Source organism: Struthio camelus, chromosome 2 (assembly GCF_040807025.1).
Source record: "Struthio camelus isolate bStrCam1 chromosome 2, bStrCam1.hap1, whole genome shotgun sequence".
Lineage (NCBI taxonomy): Eukaryota > Metazoa > Chordata > Aves > Struthioniformes > Struthionidae > Struthio > Struthio camelus.
Genome location: NC_090943.1, coordinates 95,421,079 through 95,436,717, shown reverse-complemented (window position 1 = coordinate 95,436,717; position 15,639 = coordinate 95,421,079). Strand labels below are relative to the sequence as shown.

The following is a 15,639-nucleotide window of genomic DNA, read 5'->3' as shown; positions in this document are numbered from 1 at the left end:
ACAGAAAACTGCTTTTGACTAAACATGTTCTTTCTTAAAACAGAAAACTGATAAAATAAATTCTAAAGGAAAAGAAAAATTACAATCTTCTGCCACTGCCCCCAAACTGCTGGCTATTTCCAGTTTTTGTATGCACAAATAACATCTGTACATGCAAGAGTCTGGATATGTAACTATAGGGACTTCTTTTGGAAACTTAGTTGAAAGTTAACATAAAGTGGTATATTTTCAGACTTTTTCAAACAATGTAAATGTTTCTTCTGTGGTTTTAAGGACAAGGGGATATTGTTTGCATGATTTTAGATCAGCTTGACATTTTCAAAATCAGAATACAAACAAAAGGAAATCGTGAATGTAAGTTAACTCTGAATATAAAAAGCCAAAAACACAAGAGTGCAACTAGAAAAAAAAAACAAAACTGCAAGATATAAATTTTCTGCAATCTGAGTCTCTTTTTCGAAGCCACTCTAGCAAAAAGAAGTTCACTTTTCTTTTGCTCACATAGATAATTCCTTTTATCTTTTGAAATATAAATCATTAAATTATGCTCTTCTGATTCAGCAGGTCTGTCTGTTGAACTCCAAGAGCAATATTCCCACCCAGTGACTTACTTTAATCCTCTTTAATATTAATAGAGGTAAAATCTGGGAGATTTCAAAAGCTTTCCTAGCTACAGTGCTAATATTTACCAGAGAATTCACCTGGTAGCTTCATGGCTTTAGCCTGGGTTGCCAACCAAGCAATAAAACTCTTAAATGGCTTGGGGACCACCAGGGTCAGCGCTGTAAAGAATTCATGAAGTAGGGCCTGCAAAGGCAGCTACCTTCATATTATTTTCAACGCCTGGAGCTTTCTATCTGCATCCGGCTGAGCCTCTTTTGTTATCCTTGACATCGATCCATCCTCGAGAGCATGACTGTGGGCTAAGAGTTCGAACTGGAGGTTAAAGCCAGAACTGAAAATCACTGCAGTCCTCTCTGAGATGGATGCGCTTGTGCTCCCTGCCCCTTTGACTCAGCGCAGAGGCCTACTGCTGGTTTATCTGGAAAGCAGAGCTGCTACCCACTTTACAGCTCACAGCCAGAAAAAAGAAGAGCAGGAACAGATAGAAAGGTAACATGAAAAAACAAATAATAACAGGACTTCATGGAACCGTGCTAATAAAAGACCAAGAGCACCCTCTGACATAGAGATGGTTTCTGCTGGTATATTCAGCACAGAATGATAAAATCCATTTCTCTCTCCATTTTCTATCTCCTTTTATTTATTTATTTATTTTTTGCTTACAGGACTTGCCAGGACCCCTTACTGTGCTTCATTTTCATTACTCTTTCCAGTCTAGTTGCTTTAGTACCAAGAAGATTTCTTTTACTTTTTTTTTTTTTGTAATATAGTCTAGGGTATTTTTATTCCTTCACGCTTGATAGTAATTTTCTGCAATCTCCTCTGGCCTCTGTGGCCATTTATAATGATTAGCAGTTTGCAAAAGGTAATGAGTTTCTATCTTTTCCTTCTCTCTCTCACTCTCTCTCTCTCTATTTCCCTTCTCTGCTCCTTTTTCTGGCACAGTCTTTCAGTTATTCAAAATAAACAGACAACTGCATAATTAGGAACCTTAATGCCAACAAGAAAATATAATTGAGCCTTCTAAATACTAAGAAGAGAGAGAGAGAGCTTGATAAGTATTGCTACATTTTCTTTCAAGTCATGCGGTTGGGATTTTTTTTTCTCCCACTTAATTTCTGTTTAGGAACAAAAGATTTTTGTGTGTGCGAGAAAGGGGAGATGAGTGATTTTAGATTTGCATTTGCTCTTCACTAAAGCCTGGCATTTTACTGAAAATAAAAAAGGTTTCCATCTTACAAATGAAAGCATCTGCTTAAATAAAAAGGCCACTTGAAAAAGAAATCATAAAAAATAATTATTATTATTTTTCTAAAGCATGAATGAAATATTATAGGGGTCAGTAGAAAATGGTTTGCACTCATTTAAAGGTGTCCTTTTCATCTTCTGATGCCTGCATTTAAGCTGTGGATAAAAAAAAACACATTAAAGGATTTGTCCCCATTTCACATGAAATATCTTGACTCGTCTAAAAATCTGTAGAAGCCTTTTAAATATATCCATTTTCACGAAGCCTATTTATTTAGGTTTGTTGGTCATACATAAAACCACAGTCATTATTATTATTTTTTTATTACACCAATATTCACAGACAGCAGCCAAGACTGAGCGCTGCTGCGCTGTATGGACAGCACCGAGGGAGGGACAGTCCAAACAGGCTAAGGTGGCAAACAGGAGGGGAAAGAGTGATGATACAAAGCAGTGCGGCCACTTGCTTACATGTGCAGAGCACGAGGGCACAACCGAGGTCTGCACACATCTCACGAACCCCAGGCCACCCATTTGCCCACTACACCACACCATTGCCCAGGAGGAGGCTTGGATCTGTGGTTGGGTGGGAACATTTGCACAGTCACCTCACGTACATATACACAGTAATCACTGAAATTTCCATTGAATATTATACACCCTCGAGCTCTGTTTAATAGACCAATGTCTTCTGCTTGGTTTTCTGAACCTCTGAGTTAGTCAGAGAGACTTTAGGGACCGGACTGTCCTCCTGATTTAGCAACTCATCCGTGATCAGAGCGCTTCCATTTCTCCCACTGAGTTTTGGCCACTGTAGAAACAAATCTGCAAAAAATCAGCAACACATCCCAGTGCACATCAGTGCTTTGCCCTCACAGACTGCAAAAAAGAAACTGCACAGTTCCCTGCTGCAGCGAGTGCACTGGCAGAGACCTCCCAGGGCTGCACATACAACTCAGTAGGGCTCAGCACAATGCCAGTCCTGCTATGAAATGGTGACAATGGGCATCTCACCCATGTCACAATGACATCTCACCCCAGGCCATCTGTGCTGGAAATTCGCTGTTCTCATGGATGTGATTAACCTTGGGAACATCTCCAAGATATCAGCTGGCCATGTTCTTGTCTGTTCTTCATCCCTTTGAAGTTACAGGAAAAAAATGCATTTTTTTCATGTGTTAGGAACAACTCTTTTTGGAGGACAGAATATAAGAACAGATGGAAAAAAATAGAAGAAGAAAAATTTGGAGATTGATTGTTCTCACTTAAATTCTGCCTGAATTTGACTTTAAGAGGGGTACTAGGAGCCTTGGCCTTGGAGAGGAATTCTGACAAGCTATTTTCAGACATCTCCTCAGCTTTAGAAGTACCTAAAAGTAATTATTTCTCCACTTTGACCAGAGCTCCCTAGGCAGCTGAGCAGAGGCTCTTGAATGCCACTTCAGAGCCCAGACAGGCCTGATGCATTTGGATTGCCCACTAATTCACTCCGACATTTCATTTCAAAACCCCATCATGATGGTCATACTTCTGCTACTCTCCATCCTTGTGAAATATTTTCCCGAATACAAGATCCTCATTGGGAGCCGGAAAATTTGTTTTGAGGCCCCTCTCAGCCTGAGGGGACTTGAACTGATTGCTCTCATATCCCAAGAAGCAGCCAAGACTGGGATGAGACCAAATTGTTTCCATTTCCTGCTGACGTCTTGCCTTTATGGGACAAATGAGAGACAGGAACTAAACAACACAGAGCCTGATTTTGTTGTCTAGCAAAAAGTAGATCCCCTGGTTTGAGGGAATTCCTGATTTCTGGTCCCAGATAAAGAAAGTCATTATGTATTTTGCATCGGACAGTCACTGGAAAAAGGACCAGGCAGCTAAGGAGCACTTAGCAGGGGTCAGTCCCACTCAGTCTACTTCCACTCAGGTGCAGAGATCCCAGAAAATGAGCTTTGTCTTGTGGGGGAAAAAAAAAATCTTTTTTCTCAGTAACCTGATTTTTCCTCAAAAATCATTTTCAATAAGCTGTACTGACTGCCCATTGCCTTAAATATCTTTCGTTGTTGTTGTTGAGAAAATAGTATTGGAAAAGATCCTATGATCCTTTTGGAAAGAGTATGGCTGCTTTACCTTTCACTTGAAGACCAACAAAGGACAGTTAGGGAAGGACGTCTGTCCTGCTACTCCTCAAAGAGCCTAGGTCAAGTAAAAAACTTACTTAAGGTCTGCAAGAGAGGGGTTTGTTTGGACCCAGCATGTACCAACTACTCTGTATTAAGATGGTTTTCAAACCTAATTGTCAATACGCTCCAAAAATCTTCTACTGTGGTTCCCTGTGGCCAGGCAGGAGAATCCTGGCGCTACAACGAGGGCCAGAGCAGGAGCACAAACCTTGACCTGCTGCCAGCCGTACTCTGGGTACGGCCAAGGCCAACTGCATTCTCCCAGACTTATGCCTGGTGATGGTTCAGGGGTTAGCACAGGGCCAAGTCCGTTCCCAACGGGCAGCTTGGATGCAGCCACCCTATTTTAAGAACAAATGTTTAGCTCAATGGAGGCAAATCATGCCCCAGCCCCAGGGCCAGAGAACCATCCTTCATCTACTTTATTTACTAGTAAAGATGTAGCCAGGGAGACTACTGTCCTAAATATACCTAGTCAGCCTCAGTATGCCTTATTATTAGTTAGTATTACTACCTGCCACTTTCATTAATAGAACATTGATTTCAACAGGATTTTTTGCAATAACAAAATGAATGGAATTTGACCTAATATGAATATTTACATGGGAGTTCCCACACAAGCTGCTTTTGTTTTACAAAGCCACACTCAGTGCAGCTCCAGTATTGCTTTCTCTGTTGTTTATTTCTCTCTCAGTTCAGTCTTGTCCTCCACATTTTCCAGTTGTCATATTGAAATATTTTGGCAGAATTCACATGCCTATCAAGGTTTGGCCTGGCTCATGTCACTTAACCACACATATACGCCTGTATACACTTTAGCATTACAATAACAGAAACTTAACACACTGTAAATAAACCCTATTGTTTTTACCAATGTGCAAGCCTATTATCATTAGCCTTAACTTCACAGAGGGTGAACATGTTCTAACTTATACAGCATGATTTTTCCATTCTCCCGCTGATTTCTCTCAATATTTTATTTTAAACTCTTTGTAGCTGAACACAGGCCAAATTTGGATACGTCAGCTGCTTACACAAAAATAATCTACTCAACCCCAACTGTGCACCCCATTAGCCAAATTGCACAAGAACTGGAAAATGAAGGTGGCCGTATGCTAAATTTTTAGTAAGAATCTCAGATCAAAAGGAGCCCATTGTGCCTTGCCACTCTGCTGCTCAGGGAGCACAGTTCCTCTTAAAGGAAAACTGACTGGATCTGGTTGGGTCAGGAGAGAGAGGTACAGTCTCACACCAAAAAGGGGAGAGCTGGGATCTGGCCAAGCAGACACCAAAAGATACAGATTCAAAGGCTGTATTGCTACAAGAGGGCCATTCAGGTGGCCTGATCCCCTCTCCTGCCCTTAGCTACAGTAGATCTGTGAAAAGATTCAGTTATGCGGTGTCATGAAGTAATCTGTGAAATGGTTTGTTTCTCTAACTGCCACAATCCTGTGCTTTCTTTTTTATGTTGTCGCACTTTTGCTTTAGCTTTGTACCTGCTATATCTATCTATTGATTAGGGAGCTTTATTTCTCAAGATCCTTCTTCCCACTTTGGTATTTTGGGTTATAATTAGGTCACTTCTTTTAGCTTCTCTTGGACAAATGTAACAGGTTGAATTTCCTTGGCTATATCACTGGGAAATAAATTACCTTTTATAGTTACCTTTACCTTAAATGCAGTTATTCCTGCATTTCTTTCTGAGAGCTCTACAGGATGGTCTCACACTTTGCATGAATATGGAATGGGAGATAGAATACTCCATTCTAGCACTCGTTAGAATGAGTTAGAGGAAAAATAGACCAGTTACCACTTTTTGATATTCCCTGTTTTGGTTTCTAAGACTCAGATTGGCTCTCTAACCTGCAACATCATACTGGAGCATCATCCTCAGTTGGTCCTTTTCCGAGCCCTTCTCAGAGTCATTGTTAGCAAAGATATTCCTTCACTTCAGAATTCATAGTTTATCAACCATGCTATAGCAATTGTATATTTATTTTTCACAGTGAGCTGAAACAGTGATGAATTAAAATTTTCATAGCACCTAGTTTTATGTTACCATCACAATATAAAATAGTGCTAAAAAGGGTTCATTTTGCAAAGTGCTAAGTGCTCCAGTATCTTTGCACATGAATGTTTGAAAAAGGAGAAGAAATAATATTGTCATTTAAATAACTTCCAGTTAGGAGTTAGCACCTAGAAAAAAAAAATAAAAGAACTTTTCTTTTAAGTCTTTCCTGCCAAGCGTATGAGTAAAACAACAGGCCTGCATTCAGACTCTGGCTTATGGGTATTCATTAAAACAAATAGAGCAATAGTAAAGACAGCATTACATAGCTTAAGGCCTGGTCTGGTATCAGATGAATAATAAATACATTAGTGTTGGCTGAGCAATGGCAGAATACATTTCTACATACCAGGAGATAATGAGCTCACTCAAGGAGCCTCACGCTTGCAAAGGGATTTCTGAAGAAATACATAGTAATATAATTGAGAATTTGTTATTGCTAATCCTAAGGCTTTGATTTTCTGTCCCCCACTTACCTTCTTCTCTGGATTGCCGCAGCATAGCATGTGTTGCAGTAAATACATGTAAGTGAGCTCAGTATAAGCAGAAGAAGGAAAAAACAGAAAACAGAGTGCCTGGAAAGAGGCACTACAGCCAGCTAAAACAATTGCTCAGTTGCCGTGTTACAACACAATGTGTTTAGGACTAGCAAGATATTTTAGTAACAATGATTTTTTTTCAAGGCTTTTTTTAAAGCTAAATCCTAGCCAACATATTTTAAACCTAATGGATGCCAAGTGACAAAATGTCTTCAGTCTTTTAGCACACACTCTTAGTAATCATAACAACATTTTTGTATTATTATAAGCAGTATTGGCAATCTGTTCAATTGTGCATGGAATAAATAGCCCACATTAGCAGTTAGTCTTAAAATTCATGTGATGGTAGCAGCCAGCTTAATTAAGTGCATCTCTCTGGGAAATCAGTAATAATAGTAATGAATGAACCTGCTGCTGACCTGCAGCAACAAGAAGTAGTTCAGAACATTTTTGAGTTCGAAACTACAGAACACCTACAGTGGCCTAGATCTTAATTACTCTGTAACATGGCCATTGGGAGAGGCAAAGAATACAACTGCAATTCATCTTAGTTTGATAATTTATCCTTTTCTTCCTTACCTGCCACAATGCATAATGTACATTTTTTTCTTTTCTCCAGGAAGAATCTTGGCGGGTTTATATGTCCCATGATCTTCTACTGGCATGTGACTTTCAACACAGCATTTCAACCAGATGAGGGGCTGCTGCTTGCAGAGGTATTTGAATTCTTCCACAAGACACCATAATGGTTTAGGAATAGTTTAAATTTTATGTCCAGTTAACCTGAAGCACGAAGTTTCCATTTGGATCGACAAACCAAAATGTGCATGTTCAGATCATACTAACCTAAAACAAAACTGAGAGGAAAAAAAAAGTAAAAGATCAAGATCTTTCCCAAGAGAATTGCCTCCAATTTTGCAAAAATTACTTCTCAATTAAAAAACAAAACAAAGAAGCTTTTCATTGGAAAAGTCCCAGCTAGCTCTAGTATTGACAGATTGCGACTTCTGAGAAAAAGCCAAAAACAAATGCAAAGACACAGGGCCTGGAAAACTTGCCTTGCAAGGAAAAATTGAAAAAGCTGAGGGCAAACATTTGACAAAGATGGAAAGAAAAATAAATATTTAAACATATTTGAACTGCATAAACATCAAGCACTGAGAGAATTTCTGTAGTTAGACATGTGCTGTCACAGAGTAGATTAATAAAACTTAGAATCATGGGGTGGACTTGCAAAAGAACAAGTCAGAGATGTGGAAGAGATTTTTATTGGTGGCATCTCTTTTATTGTTAGTAGTAGAGCAATGGAAAAGGTAAAATAGTGCTCTATATTAGTGTTTGGGAGTTAGGGACAGAGACAGAAAACAAACTAAACAAATGGAAATACTGAAGAAATATATGAGATATATACTAAATACTATTGAGTATAAGAATTTTATAGGAAGTGGATATAGGATGTCCTATATCCACATCAGCAAGGAAATGTGCTGAACAACCTAACAGGACATTTTCTGAGTCTTAACTTCTATAATTCCCTAGCGATCAGCATATAAGGAAATTGAACACAGTACACAGGACACCACAGACAGAAGTAAGAAAAAGGCATTGCTGGCAGGCAGCGAGCTACCAATGGAGAGAATTATTTAAATAAAAACATTGAATCCTTTAAATAAAGTCCTAGAAAAAGATATAGGCAATAGCTAAGACTAGCAAAGTAAACAAGGAAGGCAAGGGGGGAAAAACACCTACCAGTGCTACATCGCATGACTAGTCGTCTTCTGCCATTTGAGCAGTTCTAAATGGTTCAGCCAGAAACCAAACGTACACCACAGAGTAGAAACCTGGAGGCAACCACTTCCTTTCCCTTCTATTTCTCCTAATCAGTTAGTAGGAGTGTTACATCTCACCTAGGCCAAGCAGTCAAATGAAGAACTGCAAGATAAGAAAAAGTATGCTATACCCAAAGTCTATGAGATGATGACTGGTCATGGAACACATTAACAATACCAATTGATAGTCAACAATAATTTCTATTTTCAAGGAGGGGGAAAAAAAGAATTTTATATTTAGAAAGAATTAAAAACATCACTAAGAACCCAAACATCCAAATTAATATCTCAGAAGATGCTCTATGTGCTACTTTCTTGAATTAAGTTTTTCTCTCCAACCCAGAGTGAAAAGTTTAGCATAACTGACTGTGCAAAGCTTGCCTGAAAATATAAATAGAAAAATTCTAGAAACCACAAATAATAATGAACCATAAAGAGAAAGACTGATATCACTATGTGCTTTTGCATCAGATGTCCAAACTGAAATAAGGTAAAGTCACTGGCTAATGAAAAGGCTTTAAAATGTACAGGAAGCCATAAAGGATCAGAAGGGTCACTGTCTCAAAGTCAACAAGGATAAGTTTGAATATTTCCACTATTCCAGAGAGAGTATTCCTAGCATTTTCTTCAAAATGATTGTTGCCTACACTCGCTGAAGGAAAACATAAGGGAGAGGATTACCAGCAAGGGTAATGGAGCAAAAAATATTGAGATGTGGGTTCAGCGGAGTCTTCCATAGGGTTGCTGCAATATGTTGGATGCTTCATTGCTGATCTGAATATAGTAGTAAAGCTGCCCCATAACTGTGCCATGGCACTAAAACAGAAAAATAAATCTTTCCATACACTCATCATGTTAGCTTTGCTTCAGATTAGGTCTCTGAGCATTATTGTTTTAGGGCCAGACCACAGTACTCATGCAATCTATACATAATCTGGCTGCCTAGAGTTAAGAAAAAACAGAGCTGGATTTCATTTTTGTCAGTCTTGAGAGTGCTTTAAAAAGTTTCTATAAAAAGTGAAATAAAACTAACTGAACCTTCTCCATCTCCATATTCGCCCCAAGGTGCTGAGGAGAGGGGAGGATCCTTGGGGAATTACAATGCAAATCTGCCCTGCTCTGTTTCGGGGTCCTTATCCCAGCCCTGTGGCCAGCAGCACAAATAGTACCTTGTTCTTAGCAGCGACGGCTGAATTCTCCTGCCATTTGGTGACACCAGTTCAGGAGAAAAGAAAGGGGAGGGGGAAGGGGAGAAGTCCTGCAGTTTCCATCAGTCAGACAGACAGCAAATTGAGGAAGGAGCAGAAGTTGTTTAGGACTGTCTAGCAAGTGACAACTGTTTGATTGGCAGAAAGCCATGATGAGCATGCTGTGCCTTTAAAATAGGTGCCTATCTGCCTCCTGGAATATATTCAAATCAGGTTGCACAAAAAGCTGTTCCAACTACTTACAAGCTACTTAGAGTAATTAAAAACAGAGCTGCCTTTGTCTCTCAGAAGCTGTAGAGAACAAAAAACAAGCAGAACAAAACAAAAAAAAAATCAATGGTCAGGGTCAGTTCTAAGGTGTTATCTTCCTCTTCTGCATCTAAAAGGTACCTTTACATTCACAGGGTGATACAAAGTCACTTCTCTGCAAACCCTGATGAGATGGACTGCAGGAGGTGAGGGTTCTTCCAAATATAGGAGTATTTTGCGTACTTTGGATTGTAAAACACACACAGGAAAAGATTAGCAGAGCTGTGAGCAGGCAGGGTCAGGAGTAAGTGGGCAAACTATTATGCTCCAGCCTCCTGCTCATCTTGCCTTTTCCCTCACATTTGGCTATGTTGGCCAAAAATATCATATACCCAGAGATCCAATTTATGAGTGCTCCTGGGACCTTAGCAGTGTGGGGCCCAAATACACAGCCAGGAAGAATTGGCAATAACTGCATGGTGCACGTCATACACCCTTAGACTACAATGTGCACTAGGAACTTCTGGATACACTTAACGCATGAAGGTTGCCTCAGCCTACCTCTGGTGCTCCACAATGGTGTGTATGTGTGGAAGAAAGAGCGTAAATGAATTTACTTAAGGGTGTTCTGTCCCAGTCTGCTTTGCTTGCAAATATGCGCTTTATTTGTATGTCTAGATTTGAACGAGGACAAAACAGCAACATCCCTTTCAAAAGGAAGCACTCACTCTTGGCTCTCTAAAAAGTGGGGCTCTCAGATGGCTACCATTGTGCTTTACTTCCAGATCTCACCAGTAAGTGCCAAAAAGGATAGACAAGGCTAAATATATATTTAGACAACTGAACACTAACTTTAATATAATTTAGAAAACACAGAAAGATCTACTGTACAGTATATTAAAGAACATTAGTATAACTAACACTCCTACTAAGAGCTCCACTATGGTTCCCTTCATTCTGTAAGAACTGCGAAACAGGACATGCATTGTAGGCAAAGTACCCCTATCATATGCTTCCAATGTAAAAGACAAAAAGCTGTACCTGTAATTAACATTTTGTGGCCGTTACAGAGAATGTAAATTATGCAGACAGTCCTGCTACGAAATCTTTGGTCTTCTCAACAGTTCCCACATTACAGGAAATAGGTTAGAAATTTCCTCAATATAGCAAAGCACGGTATTTGTACATAGTAATTTTCAGCTAAGTTAGCACATTGGGACTTTTTGACTGTGAGCAAACATGTTCATAGAAAGTGCTAAGGTCTATTCAATAATAAATGAATTTTATGTATTTGATAGAAAGCATCGCGGAATATGCATGCAGTGAGATCTTTGGAGTACTCGATATGATAGGGGTTGCCGAAGGCAGTAGCCGGAAAAAGGCAAGGCTGCCGCAGCTCTGCTCCCCCCAGTCCAACCCACAGCGAGACGGAGCCCATATCCCCAAAGGGGAACACACACAAAACACACATATACACTACACAAATAACACATGGCCAGCCACACGGGTCAGCATGGACAGAAACGCTCAGCAAACGCGCACAGCCTTGGCCCCAGAGACACCTCGCGCACCTACCTTCCATATCCACCAGCAATCGCAGGCAGATATACGCACCCTCACCTGCTCCAGCTGCCAGCACCTACCCGCGCTCCCGCACACACATGCATACAGAATAGAGGTTCCCTCACCCAGGAAAATCAGTGATTTATCATTTTCCTATTCCATCTATTAACAAATAGCGGAGGATTAACCCAGTGTTCAGGTAAGGAGGCTACCCATTCTTTGCAAAGTTAGCTAAAATTCCTTATACCAAAATAGTTTCAACTGGAAAATGGGCTTAATCAAAATGGAAAATTTTTGTAATTAAGATGAAAGTGTTCTTTCTTGCGTTCATATTGCCTCCCCTAGTGTCTCTCACCCCTTGGTTGACTGAAAGCTCTCAGTCTTCAACCTTTCTTCCAGTGTATTAAAAAAATAACACTTCTATTTCCACTACTTTATATTGGGGGTATTTTTTTCTCTACAATTTCTGTTGATTTTATGCCATAAAATAACATTATTTTATTCTGGTGCATTAAAAAAATAACAGTTTTCCCCACCAAAACTTTTTGGGAAAATGCAAACTATATTAAATATTTTTTAATCTAGAGTGGCACATACTTTTGCAAATTTCATATTTAGGTAAAGAGTTTACTAAAAGTGGCTCTAGGTGTTTGTAACATAGTCAAATATCAATATATTGATGTTTGATATCAATATATATCAAAGCAACCTACAAAATTTCAAGCCAGCTTTTATTGTATATATTTTTAAAGGCCATTGGAAATTTCATAGTAGAAATACTACTTTTAAATTTGATTAGAAAACACCTTTTAAAAGGCACAACATTTTACTAATATTCTACTAGATTGTTCGTTGTATAGCCACAGTGTCATTTATTCTGAATGTTTTTAAAACAGTTCCAATTGCCAACAGTCACTAAAATTGCCTTTATTCAATGATAAAGGCTATTCATTTTATTAAATATTATTTTCAGAGCATGTCTAAGCCATTTATTAAAAAAGGAAAATTTTTATAATATAGAATACATATGTGCATATGTTTGCAGTAATCTGTGGTGCTTTCTAATATAACTGTCATGTCCTGTAAATGCATTGTAAATTACTTGTAAGATGTTTAAGTCACCACAGTACTGACAGCATGGTTTTAAACATGTCATTGTCTCCTTATAACTTTTATACAAAATCTCTAAGATTTGTTACAACCAAAGAAACAGAAACTAAGCATGTAGAATGTCCTAGAGTATATGGGAAGGAAAGATAGACTAGAAAAGGCTGTATATAACATATTATAGAATCTGAAAGACTCAGATGATTGTTATTGCTGAAAAGGGGCATTGTATTGTCTACGCTCATTCTGCTTATGGGGTCATCTCACAGGGGCTGATCCACATGGTTTGCATACCTTGAGGTTATACAAACCTCATTTTATTCACATAACGAGGAGTGTTGCATATATTCCCAAGTATAGCAGGACATGATTCAAATTCCCTGGAGAAATTTAAAAAAATCATACTGGAAAATAATCAACTAATATCTTAGAAGAAAAATAACCCATAGCATAAAAACACAGAGAGGAAATAAGGAAAAGAGCAAATAGAGCATGAATTTGCAATGCCCCAAACTCTGATGACGGGCCAGCACACTTTAGATCTCCAGATACAGGACATCACATCATGATCCTGATGAAGATCAATCTGCTGCGATATGCTGAGTGCAAGGCATTTCTCTAACAGAAATATATCAACTGGCATATTGGAAAGAATTCTGATAAAGGCAAGAAAAATGCAAGTGATTTTATCCACCAGTTCAAACTCATCTACACTCTCTACACTGATGAGCCATAGAGCTCCCTTTCTGCTCCAAGCTTGTCGTCTCCTTTGCAGGCTAAACTCTGGGCCAGTCTCTCTGACATGTCCTCACGGGTGTTTAGCTGTCAGCACAGGTGTCAGCTGAAGCTCAGGATGGTTAAAATTGTGCTGTTATTCCTCCTCCCCTACTTGGTTTCTCAGTCGCTGTAGGCAATGCCATTATTCTGCTTGTCACTCAGGCTTGTAGTACAGGTATCATCTTAACAGAGCAGTCTGACTTGGTAGTTTCAATCATTTTAAGCCAATCTAAGCATGAGCTTCCACCAAAAAAGGCACTGGCCTGTGACTTTGGGTTTTTTAACTCTTTTTCCTGGGTGAGTTTTGAGCTGGATCAGTTCCCTGACCCTGCTGGCAGCATAGCTCCATGAAAACTAATTGGGAAGTGGGAGGAACATGCAGTGGGGTGTCCCTTTCAATGACTGCCTGTTCAGCGTTGAAGTGATCATATAGTCTGAGTCCAAATGCTTACATTTGAGTATTTTTCTAGGCTTACTCCCTAAGAAACAGCTTCTCCCATGCAGCTGCATAGGCGGAACTCCCTTCTTGTCATATCTAGCTCCTGCAGTGTTTTTTTCCCTGGCCTTGAAAAACATAATCCTGCACAGCTGAGATTTCTCCAGAATGCTCCTGCAAAGACCACTCTCTGCAGTTGCTTTGACCACAGTTATACTTCCTTTACACCCTTCACAAACTCCCTTCTTATGTCACATCCAGCAAGGACTGCTTATTTTCACTTTCAGACCTTCCTGATTTTACAACCATCCTGCCAATCATGTCATCCACTGTTCAAACATCCACTCTTTGGCTGGCTTAAACTTTAACTTAATTAAAGTATAAAGCTTCAGCTGCTTTTACTTGGAGCCCAACCACTGACCTCTGGATTGATCCCAGCATTCTCCATCTGATTGCATGGACAGAAAACACGCCCGGGCCTTGCACCCCAATCAGGAGTGTCTCCTGCTCCCTGCTTTGTTCATTTGAAACTCCGGGAGGTAAAATGACCTCAGCCACGCTATTTGTCCTGAGCAGGGAGTGCAACTGCTTGTAACAGACATATCTCTCCCCTTGACCTAAGCCTAATACCCACACAGACCATGAGTTAAACTATGCACAAATTACAGTCTCATATCAGCGGAAACTGTCCTCCAACAGTGTCACAGACTAGTCTTTCCTAAGAGCTTGTTGTGTTAAAATTCTCTGTATTTATCTACAGTTTCTTTTGTGTTTAAATAGATGTCATCAAGACTCATCAGCAACTTTCTCAAGGGAGAAGCAGCTCATGGTTAACACTAGGGTATCACCAACTGTCTCACACCTTCAGTGTGCCATAAAGTAAAAGCTTTGGACTCAAACTTGTGGTGGTTGCCACTATTGCTATTGCTTTCTTGAACTGCTTGCACCATATGTGCCTGCAGTCTCCTGCCTTAGAGTACGACAGGGGAAAAGGCCCTCATCTTGTCCCACCTTTGCATTGCAGTTGGCATGCCTTCATTCAGAACCCCCAAGAGTTATAAGAATTACAAGGGAAGCATGGTTGGTGGGAAAGACAGCAACAGTATTAAAAATAAAGATAGAGGATAGGACATGAGTAGCGAACATTTTATCAGCTGATTAGTCATTAGCTGTTCCACCATAAGAATAGAAATACATTTCAACTTTGCTATTACATTTTAAAGTGATCTATATACTACCTTTCCTGCTATAGCAAGTATGTGTGATAAAAAATCCAGAAACAAATGCAGAGAAAGGAAAAGATTTTGTGATAGATACAAAGAAAAAAAATGAAAGGAAGTAAATCTCATGCAGAATTATTTGTTAGTGAAAATATGCATTACCAATACAATATATCAGCTCACAGAATAATCTCTGGAGGGTATAGACCGAAATATCATCATTCAGGGTATCTGCATGTAGACAGAACAAAGCACTAGAGAATGTATAGTACAGCAAGAATAAATCTGCCTTGGCATAAGAGTGAATCATGTGCTCTAATTATAGGTAGACCAGTGATGCAGTATTCAAATTTGGCCAAAAAGAGCTGAGTTCTGTCTTCTGATTCAACATTCAGTTCAAACTTAACAGCCGTTCTTTTTTCTAATTTCTATAATTGTCTTTTCTCTGAAATATGCTGTTGTGGCAAAAGTATTTGAAACACCATAAAACAAAGATGGTGGTAAGGTGGATCTAAAACAAAGGACAGATAGGAAGGACTCCACAACATCATGCCTTCAACTGATGGGCACACATGAGATTCATTCCCC

At 39.4% G+C, this 15,639-nt stretch overlaps 1 long non-coding RNA gene across 1 annotated transcript in view; it reads right to left on the bottom strand.

Moving 5' to 3' along the window:
• The window catches only part of LOC104153058 (uncharacterized), a 184,512-nt gene that overhangs the window by 74,377 nt on the left and 94,496 nt on the right, over positions 1-15,639 (bottom strand). The window contains exons 5-6 of the long non-coding RNA XR_011139028.1: positions 8,412-8,594; positions 7,242-7,519 (exon numbers count right to left, since the gene is read on the bottom strand). This is a non-coding gene — a long non-coding RNA (uncharacterized lncRNA). The remainder of the gene's footprint in view (positions 1-7,241; positions 7,520-8,411; positions 8,595-15,639) is intronic.